This window comes from Diceros bicornis, chromosome 15, assembly GCF_020826845.1.
Source record: "Diceros bicornis minor isolate mBicDic1 chromosome 15, mDicBic1.mat.cur, whole genome shotgun sequence".
Lineage (NCBI taxonomy): Eukaryota > Metazoa > Chordata > Mammalia > Perissodactyla > Rhinocerotidae > Diceros > Diceros bicornis.
Genome location: NC_080754.1, coordinates 28,354,268 through 28,369,591, shown reverse-complemented (window position 1 = coordinate 28,369,591; position 15,324 = coordinate 28,354,268).

Here is a 15,324-nt window from a genome sequence, read left to right as displayed (position 1 = left end):
ATATTCACAGAGCTGGCTCCCTCACTGCACGGAGTTCTTTGTTCAAGGGGTGCCGTCTGCCATTATCCACATGCCTGCATCTCCTATGACACCCTTAGAATAGATTCCTAACTGTTGGATTTGGGTCAATGAATGTGAACATTTGAAACTTCTTTTGCATAGTTTGCAAGATGCTTTCCTGAAAGTTTGCACACGTTTATACTACCATTGTGAGCATCCCCATGCCATAAGACTAAGATTATAATTAAATATTAACATAAAATAATTTCACCAGTTTTATAGATGACAAATGATATGCTGATCTTTTCATTTATATCTTCTTAAATTACTTATGAAATTAAATATTTTTATACACCTGTAGGTCATTTTATTCTAGTTGTTTTGTTAATTGCCCTTTTATATCTTTTAGCACTCACATTTCAAGTTTATATCTTGGGATATTTTTCTTTTCTTTATGTGGTAAATAAACATAACATAAAATTTACCATTTTAACCATTTTTAAATGAGCAGTTCTGTGGCATTACGTTCATTCACATTGCTATGTGACAATCACTGCTATTCATTCCAGAACTTTTTCATCATTCCAAACAGAAACTCTGTACCCATTAAATAATGACTCCTCATTCTCCACTACCTCCAGCCCCTGATAAGCACTGTTCTGCTTTCTGACTCTATGAATTTGACTACTCTAGGTACCTCATACAAGTGCAATCATAGGATATCTGTCTTTTTGCGTATGGTTTATTCCACTTAGCATAATGTCCTCAAGATTCGTCTCTGACATTTAGCAGTCCGGAAAGTTGGTATGTTGTAGCGTGTATCAGAACTTCCTTCCTTTTCAAGGCCCAATAATATTTCGTTGTATGCATATGCCATATTTTCTTTATCCATTCATCTGTTGTTGGACATTTAGGTCCTTTCCACCTTCTGGCGATCGTGAGTAAAGCTGCTATGAACAAGAGGGTAGAAATATCTATTCAAGTCCCTGCTTTCAATTCTTTGGGGTACATAGCCAGAAGCGGAAGATCTGGATCGTATGGTAATTCTATGTTTAATTTTTTGAGGAACGGCCATATGATTTTCCACAGCAGCTGCACCATTTTACATTCTTGTCAGCAATGCGCAAGGGTTCCAATTTCTCCACATCCTTGCTAACACTTTCTGTTTTCTTCTGTTGCTGTTTTATAACATCTATCCTAATGGGTATCAAGTGGTATCTCATTGTGCTTTTGATGGAAGTGTTGGGTTTTTATTTCTGATTTACAGGTGCTCCTTTCTTTAAAATTTTTGGCACTGTTTATTGCAAATATATTCCTGGTTTGTTCTTTGTCTTTTAATTTGGTGTGCAATTTTGAATATCAGGTTTTGTTGTTTTTCTGTAATCAAATCTATTGATATTTCCTTAGCATCATCTTACCTTTCTTCTAAGTCTTTCCCTCTCCTTCTCTCTGATAAATATTTACCTATACTTCTTATTTTCTTTGTCATTTAAATCTTTAATCTATCTGACATTCAGGTAGTGGTAAGACATAAGGTAAAAGTCTAATCGTGTATGTCACTCATGTCATCACAGTAAATTGTTCCAGCATCATTTATCAAGTAAGCTTTCCTTTTCCTCTTACAACAGTTACTAAGTTCTTCATATATGCTAAGATCTGTGGGTGGCCCTGTGAGGTGCCTCCCAGACCCCAGTCCTGGAAGGCAGAATCTATCCCCCAGCTGCTGGAAGACAGCCTCTGCTTTGAGGGTAGCCTCCTCGAAAGAAAATTGCCTCACCCAAGGTCCCGCCTCCTTCAGGGGCAGTTTGTTTGCATCCAGGGACTGGTCAACAGGAGAGTTTCAAGGCCCAGCCACTTTGCCCCAGTGCAGGACAATCCTGAAGGGCCATCCCAGCCCCCATGTGACCTCTGGGTTGCCTGAGGCTTTTGTGGGGCCCTTACCACAGATGGACTGCTCCCTCTGCTCAGGCCCGCTTCCTTCTCTTCCCTTCCCTTCCCTTCCACAGGTGTTGATCCCAAAATCATTGCCTAATAAACATTCTGCAGGCTACTCTTTAGAATCTGTTTGTGGACTTCTCTTTCATTAATTTACTGAAATTAGCACCATGTACTTCGGTGTTTGTAGTTTTAGAATTCAGGGGCCTTTTTGCGTTCTTAGTTGTCAACCTCTGAATCCCTAAAGTTAGCATGTTACGTAGTAAAAAAAACACCAGAACGCAAAAATATTCACTCATGAACAAGAAATGAGGCCCCACCCAAACGTCACCTTTCACTCAAAAGTAGCATCTTCATTTCCCATCTCAACTGCAATGTAAAACAATGCCAAGTGCAGGTATAATGAAAACTTACTGCAAAGTGACATTTAAAATCTTGCAAAAGAAGCAGAATTTAATGATGTTTATAGAAGTGATATTAGAATACCATTGAAGTCACCCAGACGGCCATGAACCGATAAGGAGCTAGTCTAAAACAGCTAAACATTGAAGAAGGGACAACATGGTAGGCTCTTCAGAAAAGAATGGCCTATGGCTTCCCTGGTAAATTCTCAACACATTACAGAATGAACACTCATCCTTCTCAAATTCTTCCGAAAAACAGAAGAAGGAAGACTTTATCCAATTCATTCTAGCAAGTCAGTATCCCCATAACACCAAAGCCAGATGAAGACATCACACACATAGAAACTACAGACCAGTATCCTTCATGGATATAGATGCAAAAACCCTCAACAAAATACTGGAGAACTGAAACCGGGGCATATTAAAGGATTACACACCAGGATCAAGTAAGATTTAGCCCAAGAACGCAAGAGTGGTTCAACACACAGAAGTCAATCAACGTACTACACCATATTAACAGAGTGCAGGGAAAACACAGCATGATCATCTCAATGGCGAATAAGCATTTGGCAAAATCCAACACCCCTCTGTGATTAAGACGCTCACACACCAGGGATAGAAGGGAACTTCTTCAACCCGATAAAGGGCATTGATGAACACCCCACAGTTAAATTGTACTTGATGTCAGAAGGACTGAAAGTTTTCCCCGTAAGATCAGGAACAAGACAAGTGTGCTTGCTTTTGCCATTTCCATTTAACACTGTGCTGCAAGTTCTAGCCAGAGCAGTTAGGCAAGAAAAGCAAACAAAAGCATCCACACTGGAAAGGAAGAAGTAAAACTATATCCATTTGCAGATGACATGATCTTGTATATAGAAAACCCTAAACAATACACACACACCCACACCCACCCACCCACACACACACACACACACACACACAGAGCTAACAAATGAGCTCAGTGAAGTAGCAACATTATTCATAGTAGCCAAAAACAGGGAAACAACTCACATGTCCATTAGATGATGAGTAGATAAAACAAAATATGACATATCCGTATGACAGACTATTATTCAGCCATGAGAAGGAATGAAGTACTGATACATACTATGACATGAATAAACCTTGAAAACATGCTAAATGAAAGAAGTCAGATGCAAAAGGCCACATATTGTATGATTCTCTTTAGATGTACCATCCACAAGAGACAAAACCGTTGAGACAGAAAGTAGATTAATGTTTGCCAGGGGATGGGAGGAAGGTGGAATTGGGAAGTATGAGGCTTCTTTTTGGGATGATGGAAATATTCTGCAATTAGATTAATGGAGATAGTTGTACAACATTACAAATACGTTAAAAACCTCTGATTTATGCACTTTAAAGAAGAAAATGCTGAATTTTATGTTATGTGAATTTTATCTCAATAAGAATTTGTTGAAAAGAGAGAGCACGGCTTTTAAACACCAAATGATTGAGGAGTCCCGGGGAAAACACGGTGAATCTCAGGTTTCTTTTGCGTATTTTTATCTGTCAAAAATGACCCTTACACTGAGAAAGCCAAACTGAAGGGATAGGTGCCGTATCACAGTATCATATAATTTTGTGAGGGAAATTAAGACAAAAACATGAAACGAAGGAAGCTGTGTTCTTCTTGGCTCTAAAAATCAGTGTTTGAGAGGTAGCAGTCCAAAACTGTCAAGAGAAGAATTGATTGGCTGGTCCAGCTCGTCCTCTCTTGCCACAGCGGAGCTATGAATCGGCTGGCCTTGAGTCAGGGCTTCGCCCTGGACTAGTCACGGGTCACCCTGCACAGAAGATAGCCGCTGAGGGACTTTGGGTGGGGCAGAAGTACCCCGTCACAGCTAAAGTCCTCCCCCTCACTCACACCCTGCCATTCCTCCCGCCATCCTCAGCCATCTTGAGAATTCGCCAGTCTCCCCTGGACCTCACAGCCCCTACAACCCAGCTGTGGGAGCACTGAGTGTCAGCCCAGCCGCCTCCCTTCCCGACTCCCTCCTGCTCTTCAACTCCCCTCTCTTGCCTCCCCCACCCCCAACGCTGTCCTGAAGAAGTTATGGAGAACACCCTCAGCACCCTGTTATCGGCTCTGGAGAAGGCTAAGGTTCAGGGCTTTGGCCCATTAAGCTCAAGGCCTCTCGCTGGCTAGAGATGAACGACCCAGGGAGCGCTCTGTGCACATAGTTTGAGGAAGCTGAGTCAGCCTGTGTCTTTGTCAGGGCTGCCAAGGTGATGGACCCTCTGGGGCTCAGTGCCCTTGATTCTTTGTTGTGCCTTTATCCCCACCGCAGGAGGTAATGGGGCCCCTGAGACTCCTGGTTCCCTGCATTGTCCTGTCCCAGCATGTACTTTAGGAGGAGGCTGAGAGAGGGAGAGGATTCTGTTGACCCTGGGGAGATACTTGGAGGTGTTCGCGGACAGGAGGAGGGAGTCCTCTTGGTACCACAGCAGTAACTGCTTCTCTGATCGCATCTACTCCCCAAGAGCTCCCGGCAAGAGCCGCCTCTGCTTTCCCAGAATTCACTCTCTTGACCCTCTAGGAGTCCTTTCCTTACCATCAAAAATCTTCACCCGAACCTCAACAGAGCCCCTATAGCAGGTCCCTTCAGCTCTCTCCATACCTCCACAGCTTTCTATCCAATCTGATGTCATAACCTCTCTGAAACTCAGTTTCCTTAACTGGAAATTGGGAATAAAGATAGTATTTACCTGATAAGAGTGTTTATAAGATTGAAATGAGATCAGGAACATATTGTATTTCACACAGCACCTGGTGGTCCATAAAAGCTTAATACACATTAGCGGTTGCTGTTGCCATGATTTTATTACTTTAGAAGTCATGCAACCAATTCTAAGGAGCACTGAGTATGTGTGAGGCCCTGTGCCAGGAACCTAGGGTCACACTCTTTGGCCTCAGATAGGTTTAAATCTATTCTGAGAGAGAAGAGAAATCACCAGTCAATAAAATAGTTCATAAGCATATAATCGGCTTATCAAAATTGTCAGTTTTTCAAAATGTGTCAAAATGCTCAGAAATCTCACTCAGTACCTCTGCCTCTGAAATACAGCCTCCCTCGCATTTGCTGCAACCTTCGCTGCTGTGTGGCTGGATAAGCCCGTCATCTACATGTGGTGGGCCGGGCTTTGGGAAACCCACAAAGGCCTCATCTGGCTTTTCCAGCTGGTCCTGCCTTCCACACGCCGGGCCAACAGCACCAACACAGCCTAGGCCTCAGCCCTGACTCTCCCATCGCCAGGGCACCAGAGACTGAGCTCCGGACAGGTTCTGGGGGAGGGAGGGTTGCTGTCCAGGAGGTCTTGCAGGGAGGATTGAGAACTCTGTCCCTACCACTGCCCTAGAAGACGCCTTAGTGGGGGAAGTAGGATGGGGGTGGGCCAGGGGCAAGGGGTGGCCAAAGGCATTTGTGGGAGGGAGGCAGGAGGGACCACACTTAGGGACAGGGAGGAGTCAGGAGCCAGGGAACTCAGCCAGCAGACAGGATCCAATTCCTCCGGGGTGAACTCTGAGAGAGATTCTGGGAACTTGTGGGCACAAAAGGCTCCAAGAGGGAAAGAGCCAGAGGGGAAGACCGGCCACTCCACCTACCTGTGGCCTGAGTCCTCTGGGAAAGGCCAGCAGGCAACAGGGCCAGTGGAAGCCGCCTCCCTCAGGGCCCCCTCCTGCCCACCCCTCCTTGCCCTTCAGTGCCTGCCTGCAGAGCTGGAGAGGGAGAGAAGATCACGCAGTCAGGCAGGACTCAGATAAAACTGGACCCCAGCTCTTTATATATTTTGGTTACTAAGCCCTTATCAGATGTATGGTTTGCAAATATCTTCTCCCAATTGTTAGGTTGTCTTTTCGTTTTGTTGATGGTTTCCTTTGCTGTGCAGAAGCTTTTTAGTTTGATGTAGTCCCATTTGTTTATTTTTTCTATTGTTTCTCTTGCCCGGTCAGATGTGGTGTCAATAAACAAACACATAGGGACAGAGATTGGATTGGTGGTTACCAGAGGGGAAGGGGGGAGGGAGGAGGGTGAAAGCGATAATTCGGTACAGGTGTGTGGTGATGGGTTGTAATTAGTATTTTGGTGGTGAACGTGATGTAATCTATGCAGAAATAGAAGTACAATGATGTACACCTGAAACCTTTACAATGTTATAAACCAATGTTACTGCAATAAACAAAAAATTAAAAAAAAAAAAAAACTGGACCCCAGGCGAGTGAGAGCACCAGGCCCTGAGCCAGTAGCCAGTTGATAAGGAGCGGTGGCCCCTATGGCTCTGGCCTGTCCCTCCCTCCCTCCCAGGGCCCTTTGGCTCCCAGCACACAGCGTGAGACAGGACTGATAACGGTCTGGTTGTCCATGAGGTCCCAAAGTGTGTTCCTGGAATAAGAATCCCGAGGAGCGCATCGTGAAAACAGAGTCGGCAGATCACAAGTTTTGTACAAGCTGTGGTCTATGACATCCTTTTGGAAATTAATAATGTAAATCAGATTAAAAAGTCCAGTATGCTCTGTAGGAAAGAAACACGTTTAACTTTGTTTAAGGCATTTCTTTTGTCTAAGGCAGATCTTTAGGCGATAGAACACTTTGGTCCCATAATATCTATTAAGATGATGCAGACAAATACGGTGGGGGACAATCTTCTAAGAAGACAAATGAGTGTGATGGAGCGAGGGGTGGCAGGCTATGGGTGCTCAGGCCCTGCTCTCTCTCAGCTTCTGCGCTGTGGAGGTGCACACAGGAGCCAGTAGATGCTGCGACTACGAGAAAGAGTCGAGTACCCAAGCCAGCACTCACAAGACACTGCATGCAGAAGCACTTCTGTACTGAACAGTCAGGACATGCCCATCCCCACCTTCATCAACTGAAACAACCCTTTAGGGCTGCATTTCATTGTCTATGTCACTCCACGTTCTCTCCCGTATCCATGTGAACACACACCAAGAGTGAGTGTGTGTAACGGTGAAGAAAACGGGCTTAGCGTCAGGACCCCTGGGTTTCCATCCAGCTCCTTCACTTCCAGGCTGTGACCCTGGGCAAGGTGCTTATCTCTCTCAGCCTAGTTGCCTGGAAAAGCCTATGCAATGGAGACAACAATAGCAATTGTCACGGGGTCATTTCTTTCATTCAAGAAATAGTCACAGACAGTTTCTGTTCCAGGCAGTTGGATGGTGGAACGGAGAACAAGCCCCAAAGAGTCCCTGCCTTCGTGGAGCTACACCATGGTGGGAGGAGGGATGGTGGGGGCAACGTCACACAGGGCCGAGGGGAGGCTAGCTGAGCAGGGGCATTGAAGCAGAGAGCTCAGAGATGAGAAGGAGCCAGCCACACGCAGCTCAGGGAGAAAAGCTGAGCAGGCAGAAGCCATCTGGAAAGTCCTAGAGGTGGAAACAGCTCACGTGGTTGCTGGGAGTCTGAAGGAGTGGTAGGGATATCGGAAACCTCAATCAACAGAGAAGAGCTGAGCTGTCCTGACTGAGTTTGGAGAACACAGGGTGTGCGAGAGGGTGAGGAATCAGTGGAGGAGACCTGGGGTCAGAGGCCAGGGGGGAACCAGGAGGACTGCGGTCTGGGAGACAAGGGGAGGGAGCTTTTCATGGAGGAGGGAGCAGTCAAGGACAGCGAGGACTGGGAAAGGCTCGGCCTTGGTGGCTCAGGAAAGGGTGGTTTCTGCTCTCAGCTCTCAGTGATCTGATGAGGATGAGAGCTGAGTAGGGCGTGGGGGGTGCCGGGCAAGGAAAGGCTTCCAGCAGTGACTCTCGCTCCTGACAATGGACATTGGCTTTTAGAAATCTACTGAATAAATTTCGGTTTCCAGCTATCTGGACTTTATCTTTTGTTTGTAATTTTTTTTTTTTTTTGCTGATGAAGATTTGCCCTGAGCTACTGTCTGTTGACAATCTTCCTCTCTTTCCTTGAAGAAGATTCGCCCTGAGCTAACATCTGTTGCCAATCTTCCTGTATTTTGGATGTGGCTCACCACCACAGCACGCTCACTGACCAGTGGTGTAGGTTCCGCCTGGAACTGAACACGGGCCACCAAAGCAGAGTGCACTGAACTTAACCACTGGCCCACCAGGCCAGCCCCCTGTATTTTTCTTAAAAGTAAACATTGCTACTGTAAAAATAAATTTTGTTCAGTAAACTGAATATGAAAATACCAAAGTAAAAGGAGAAAAATTCATATGTAATCCCACCACTCAGAGGCAGGAACTATAAATATCATAGTATAATTCCCTTTTTCTTTTTTATTTTCAATTTATTTAGTTTAATTTCTTTTGCTGATAATGGGAGTGCTGATTCATTTTATTTATTTATTTATTTTGTTTATTTATTTTGGTGAGGAAGATTGGCCCTGAGCTAACATCTGTGCCAATCTTTCTTTGTTTTGCACATGGGATGCTGCGACAGCATGACTTGAAGAGCAAGGTGTATGTCTGCACCTGGGATCTGCAACCACGAACCCCGGCCACGAAAGCAGAGTGAGAGAGCTTAGCAACTAGTTCACAAGGCTGGCCCTTCCTTTCTCTATGCTTTTATTTAACATTTGTACAGATTCTAGTCTACCTACAATTTTACATCCTGTATGTATTACCGGAACAGCATAGGAATTTTTTATATTATTATATATTTGGCAAAATGGGGCCTGGCCTTCCCAGCCTCCTGCAGAGCTGGGGCTCCAGCAGGCGCCACTCCTACACTCACCCCGTTCCATGCATATGCCCCTCCAGGCCTTGGCCCACGTTCCTGGATCCTCCTCCTATGAGGCCCAGGCCCAGACCACCCCCAGGACTCCCATTTGGGAGTGGGCCTGAGAGCCTCTCCTCACTGCTGGGCAGCCTGGGCTGAGCTGTGCCCTCTGAACACACACAGACGGGAGACCCACACAGATTCGTGCGCCACATGCACACCTGGGCTCAGGGGCTCAAAAGGCCTCATGCCCCCCTCCCCTCGCCACTTAACCATGGACTGTGGGCTTCCCAGACAGAGGAGGCTGCTTCAGCTTCACTCAATAAATGCAGGCCCCAAGCAGTGTAAATGTGGCCAATGAAGTCATTGACGGCAAGGCCCAAACTGGGCTGCCTTTTTGAATGTCAATGAATACCCTGCACCCCTCCCCGGAACCGTTGGTTAACCCTGAGTTAAGCATGATGAGAGCTGAGAACAAGCCTGCACCCCAAGGGAGCTTGGGACTGGGGAGATGCTGGGACCAGGGCAAGGGGACACGATAGAGCTGGAGTCCCTGGGGTTAGGCGAGGCTGCCCAGGAGCTCAAAGAGCCAGGGCCAGAGCCGGGGGTGACGCAAGGCCCAGACACAGAGGGGCCCGAGGCCACCACAGTCAGGGTGGGAGGAAGAGGAAAGGGCAGCCTCTAGGGGATTCAGCCTGTAGGGCACTGAAGCCATGTCCTACATGGGAGGTCACCCGCCTCCTCAGGCTGTGCTGACACTAACCAAGGACGAGCTCCTGCCCCAACACAAAAGCTCGGGCATGCACACACAGGCGCACACACCTCCACGGGCCCCGGGCTGTTCATCTGGCCCTTCAGCCACATCCTGCCCTCTCACCCTCACCATATCCCGATTTCCCCTGGAGACAAGGGGGGTAGGAAGCAGTGTGGCTGGTGCCCATCTTCCCCTCCTGAGACAGTAGTTTGGAAACATCAGGGTGGCAGCATCACACTGGGCACTGGACAAAAATTCAGATTTAGATTCCCACCCACCCACACCCCGAGATTCTGAGTTCGTGGTCTGGGGGCCCAGGAATTCTGAGAACTTGCTTCAGAAAGGAACACAGGGTGGTCTGTCAGCAGTGTGATGGAGAAAATAATCATAATGGTACCGGCTGCATTCACTGTGTGCCTACTGTGTACCTGGTGTTTGCATGTACAACCTCATTTCATCCTCTGACCACCTGCCAGGAAGGTGCCGTTATTTCCCATTCCCAAGCTCACACACAGCACACTAGAGGAGCCCAGTTTGACGTGGCTCCCTCCTCCTCCCTCCCCACACCCAGAGGTCTGCAGACTCACTGGGCCTAGAACCCCCACCCTCAGAGACAGGATCAGAACCAGCATCTGAGTCTCCAACAGGAGGGAGTGACAAGGGTGAGACCCACTTGGAGGAAAGATGCACGGTGGACTGTGATGGGGAACACCCCCACTCCTCCACTTCCCTGTGATGAGGTCCTGGGAGGGTCCACTCCTAGCCTGAGGGCCAGCCCCAACCCACCCCAGAGCCTCCTGTGCTGCCAGGCTGGACCTGGCCAGGCAGGGTGAATTCCCAAGCAGCGCGTGCCCCCTGCAGTCCGACAGGGTGGCCACAGGGCAGAGGCCAGGACTTGGCTAGGCTGACAGCCAGGCATTGTTGGGTTTTCTCTTCCATCATCCCCAGTCCTCACTGTGGTTGTTATGGTTTCCCCATTGGAAGGACGAGTGAAATGTTGAGTTTCTTGCACAAGATCGCAGAGCCAGCCAGTATTAGACCCTGGCTCCTCCCTCCCCTGGTCTTTGTCTCAGCCCCCAGAGTCACGTAAACCCCCCACTCCCTTGAACCCAACACACAGTGCAGCAGGGCAGCTGTAGGAGGCAGGCAAAGGGTATTTAATGAGCTTTCAGGGGTCTCAGCACTCCCGCCAGGGGACTGGGCGAGGGCAGGGCGCAGAGAGCCTCCACACAGGGCTCAAGAGATGAGCCTTAGGTGCCGGGGCTCCTGGCATTTCCAGGTCCAAAGGGGTGAGAGGCAGACCGAGCCTCGTCTGGGGGCCTGTCGCAGCAGGGGCCACACTGGGCCGGCCGGTGTGGATCTAAACACAGAGTGAAGGATGTCGGCTTTCCAACGGTGCCGGCCCCACACCGCATGAACCACCAGCTCGGCAGCTAGAAACTGTCCAAAGTGCCACTCCCACAGGCAGAGCCAAAGGAGTGGGCAGGCACCACAGAACGCCACTGCAGGGGCCCTGGGGGGCGGTGCGGGGGTTATGAATTATCTACTGCACATCATTCCTAAAGCTCCACTTCCATATTTCATACATTGAGCTTCACATTAAAAGTTGCCTTTAAATAAAGGAATCTGCCCCCCAAAATTTAAACCACTGGACTAGACTCAGTTGTCACCAATAGTTAAGGAAACTGAGAGCTAGAAAAGGTAAGTGACTGGCCCAATGCCAACCAGCAAGTGAGCGGTGTGGTCTTTTCCCTTTGTGTCTCCAGGGACCCCTGGTGTATTCTGGAGGCCTGTGACTCTACTTCCAACACTCCTCAGGCCTATAATCCCCCGCCCTCAAGCTCTGTGTGCTCCTGCTTCAGGGCCAGCCCTCAATGGGGGAGGCTTTCCCTAATCTGCACATGCCCTTTTCCAGTACAAAGGGCACCCGCGCTTGCATACACACACACAAACACACACACACACACACACACACAGGCATGCATGCACAGAGATACCTCATCTCCTGGAGGGCTGCAGCCTCACCACTCCCTGGGGAACCCTGCCTTGGTTGGTAGAGACCCAGCGGTTGGACCTGGGGGCCAGACCCCAGTCCAGGGTGGGCTTGGGGATTGGGCGTGGAGGGGCACCTCGGGATGTGCTGGATCTTCTGGGCACCCAGTCAGGCCCCTCCGCTCTCTGCACCCTGACAGCTTCGGCTACGTACCTGGGGAGCAACAAGCCAGATGGAAGGGGTCATGGACCTCTTTGCCTGGTCCCCTCAGCTTTGGGAGCAGAAGGCCAAGGGCCTGTCCCTGCAGGGAGCTGGGGCCTGTCTCATCCAGGATGCAGTGCCCTCTGCTCCGTTTCTTGGGGCAAGAGCCGACAGAGGCAAGGAATGGGAGGCTCCCACAGGGCACTGGGGAAAACCTCGAAAGAATAAGAAGAGTGAGTGGAAGGTCCTGGGAGCTGTGCCAAAGGACCGGGGAGATGACCCAGCTTCACCCCACCCCACCAGCCCCAGGGCCACCACTCAGGCCTCTGGTTTGCCAACTCACTTGGGTCCCAGCGCTGCACAAAGTGTCCAATACCAGTTTCCGGCACAGCCAAGGTCCAGAGGATGGTATCCCTGTAGGTATTGGTACCGGAGGGGGCGCAGGTGGGAAGAGGAGCTCAGACCCAGCAGGACTGGGCAGGTCACCCCCACTGCCCTCCCTGAGCTGGTCAGGCCAGCCCAGGGCTGCAGCAAGACCCCAAGGGCAGAGAAGCTGAGGGGTAAGCCAAGGCCTCCCCCAACCCACTTCTGAGGAGCTCTCTCCACGCGACTCCTGGCCCCGCACCCCCAACTCCTGCCATCTCAGGGATCCCTCCACCACCTGGGACCCCCTTTGGCAGCATCCTCCCCCTCTCTGTCTCCTTTGGCCACACACATCCTCCTGCTGCCTCCTACCAAATATGCTTTCAGATCCGCCTTGTTCTATTAAGCTGCTCCAAAGACGGCTCCACACCCCGCTCCCCCTACTTCTCTGCTTTCCCACCTCTCATTACTTCTAAACTTGTGCCTTCACTGAATTTCACTATCTGGAAGGGCAGTGCTTTCGGGCCCAATCATATTCCCTAACCAAACTCACATGGCCCCAGAAATCGGGGTTCAAAGTCCTGAGCACCTAGTGCAGTAAAGGTCAAGCTGAAAGTTCAAGTCCTCTCCTGAACACACTTGACCCAGCTCTCGTCCTCCCCGCCCTCCACCCACCATCCTCCTCCCCAGCGCAGGCCGACTCTCACCCCGACTTCAAGAGCCCTAGCTACAAAATGGTGGTCACGACCAAAAGGGGCCCAGGAGCACCTCCGCCCACCACCAGCTCCCCTGTGTCCCATGCCCCTGTCACAAAGACTTTGTTCGTCAACACTATTCTCCACCAAAAGGAACCAGGATCCCATACAGGGCAGCTGAGCCCTGGGGCAGGAAAAGTCAAGACGGCTCCAGAATGTCCCACTGTGGCCAAAACCAACACTAACCATTGTGATATTTTGAGTTCTGTGTCCTTTAAAGTGTTTAAAGATTTAACCAAAACTAGTGTTCTAATCAAAATTTTAATTAAATGCTTAAAAGAGTTTGATTAGGGTCAGCCCTGGTGGCCTAGTGGTGAAGTTCGGCGTGCTCGGCTTCGGCGGCTTGGGTTGGGTTCCCAGGCATGGACCTACACCACTCTGTTATCGGCGATGCTGTGCTGGCTGTCCACAAACCACAAAATAGAGGAGGATACCATGGATCTCACCTTAGGGTGAATCTTCCTAGGGAAAAAAAAAATTGTTTGACTAAATTGACAGTAAAAATGTCAAATGTAAAGAAATAAATTTTGATTCATGAGATCTACATGAAGTATAAGACAAGCTGATTCTAAAATTTACACGGAAAATGAAAGGAATTAGGATAGCCAAAAGAACTTTGAAAAAACACAACAATAAACAAACACATAGGGACAGAGAATGGATTGGTGGTTACCAGAGGGGAAGGGGGGAGGGAGGAGGGTGAAAGGGATAGTTCGGTACATGTGTGTGGTGATGGGTTGTAATTAGTATTTTGGTGGTGAACATGATGTAATCTATGCAGAAATAGAAGTACAATGACGTACACCTGAAATTTTTACAATGTTATAAACCAATGTTACTGCAATAAACAAAAAATTAAAAAAAAAAGAAAAGAAAAAACACAACAATGTTGGAATCTCACATTCTGTGATTTTAAAACTTAATACAAAGCTACGAATGAAGACAGTGTGGTACTGGCAAAAGAACAGGGAGTTCAGAAATACACACACCTACAGAGTCAATTGATCTTTGAGGAATGTGCAAAGGCAACTCAATGGAAAAAGGATAGTCTTTTCAACAAATGGTGTTGGAACAACCAACATGCAAAAAATAAATCTTGACCCGCACCTTACAACGTATACAAGATTTAACCCAAAATGAGTCAGAGGCCTAAACAGAAAATCTAAAACTATAAAACTTCTACAGCAAAACAGATGAGAAAATCTTGGTGACCTTGGCTTAGGCAAAGATTTCTTAATTACAACACCAAAAACACAATCCATCAAAGAAAAAACTGCAAATGCACTTTATCAAAATTTAAAACTTCTCATCTTTGAAAGACACTCTGAAAAAATGTGATGACAAGCCACAGCCTGGCCGAAAATACTTGCAAATCATAGATTTAAATCCAGAATATAGAAAGAACTCTTTAAATTCAATAATAAGAAAACAACACAGTATTTTTAATGGGCAAAAGATTGGAACAGACATTTCATCAAAGACATACAGATGGCAAATAAGAACATGAAAAGATGCTCAACATCATTAGTCGTTAGGAAGATGCAAATTCAAACCATAATGAGATACCACTAAACATTTATTAGACTAGCTAAATGGAAAAACAGAAACCAACAAAAGCTGACAATTCCAAATTTTAGTTAGGATGCAGAAGCAACTGGATTTCTAATACATTACTCATGGGAATGCAAGAGGGTACAGCCATTTTGGAAGACGATTTCGCAGTTTCCTATCAAGTTAAACATTCAGTTACTGTATAAACCAGCAATGCCACTCTTATAAATAATGAAAACTTATGTTCACATGCCTGTACATGAATGTTTATAGCCACTTTCTTTATGATCACCAAAAACCGGGAACAACCCAAATATCCTTCCATTGGCAAATGGATAAACAAGCTGTGGTACATCCATACGATGGAACAGTACACGGCAAGAAAAAGGAAGAAAGAACTCCTATGGGCAGCAAAATGGAGGAATCTCAAATGCATTATGCTAGGGCCGGCCACGTGGCTTAGCGGTTGGGTGCGCATGCTACGCCGCTGGCGGCCCGGGTTCGGATCCCAGGTGCTCACTGACGCACCACTTCTCCGGCCATGTTGAGGCCGCGTCCCACATACAGCAACTAGAAGGATGTGCAGCTATGACATACAACTATCTACTGGGGCTTTGGGGGAAAAAATAAATAAATAAATAAAATTATCAAATGC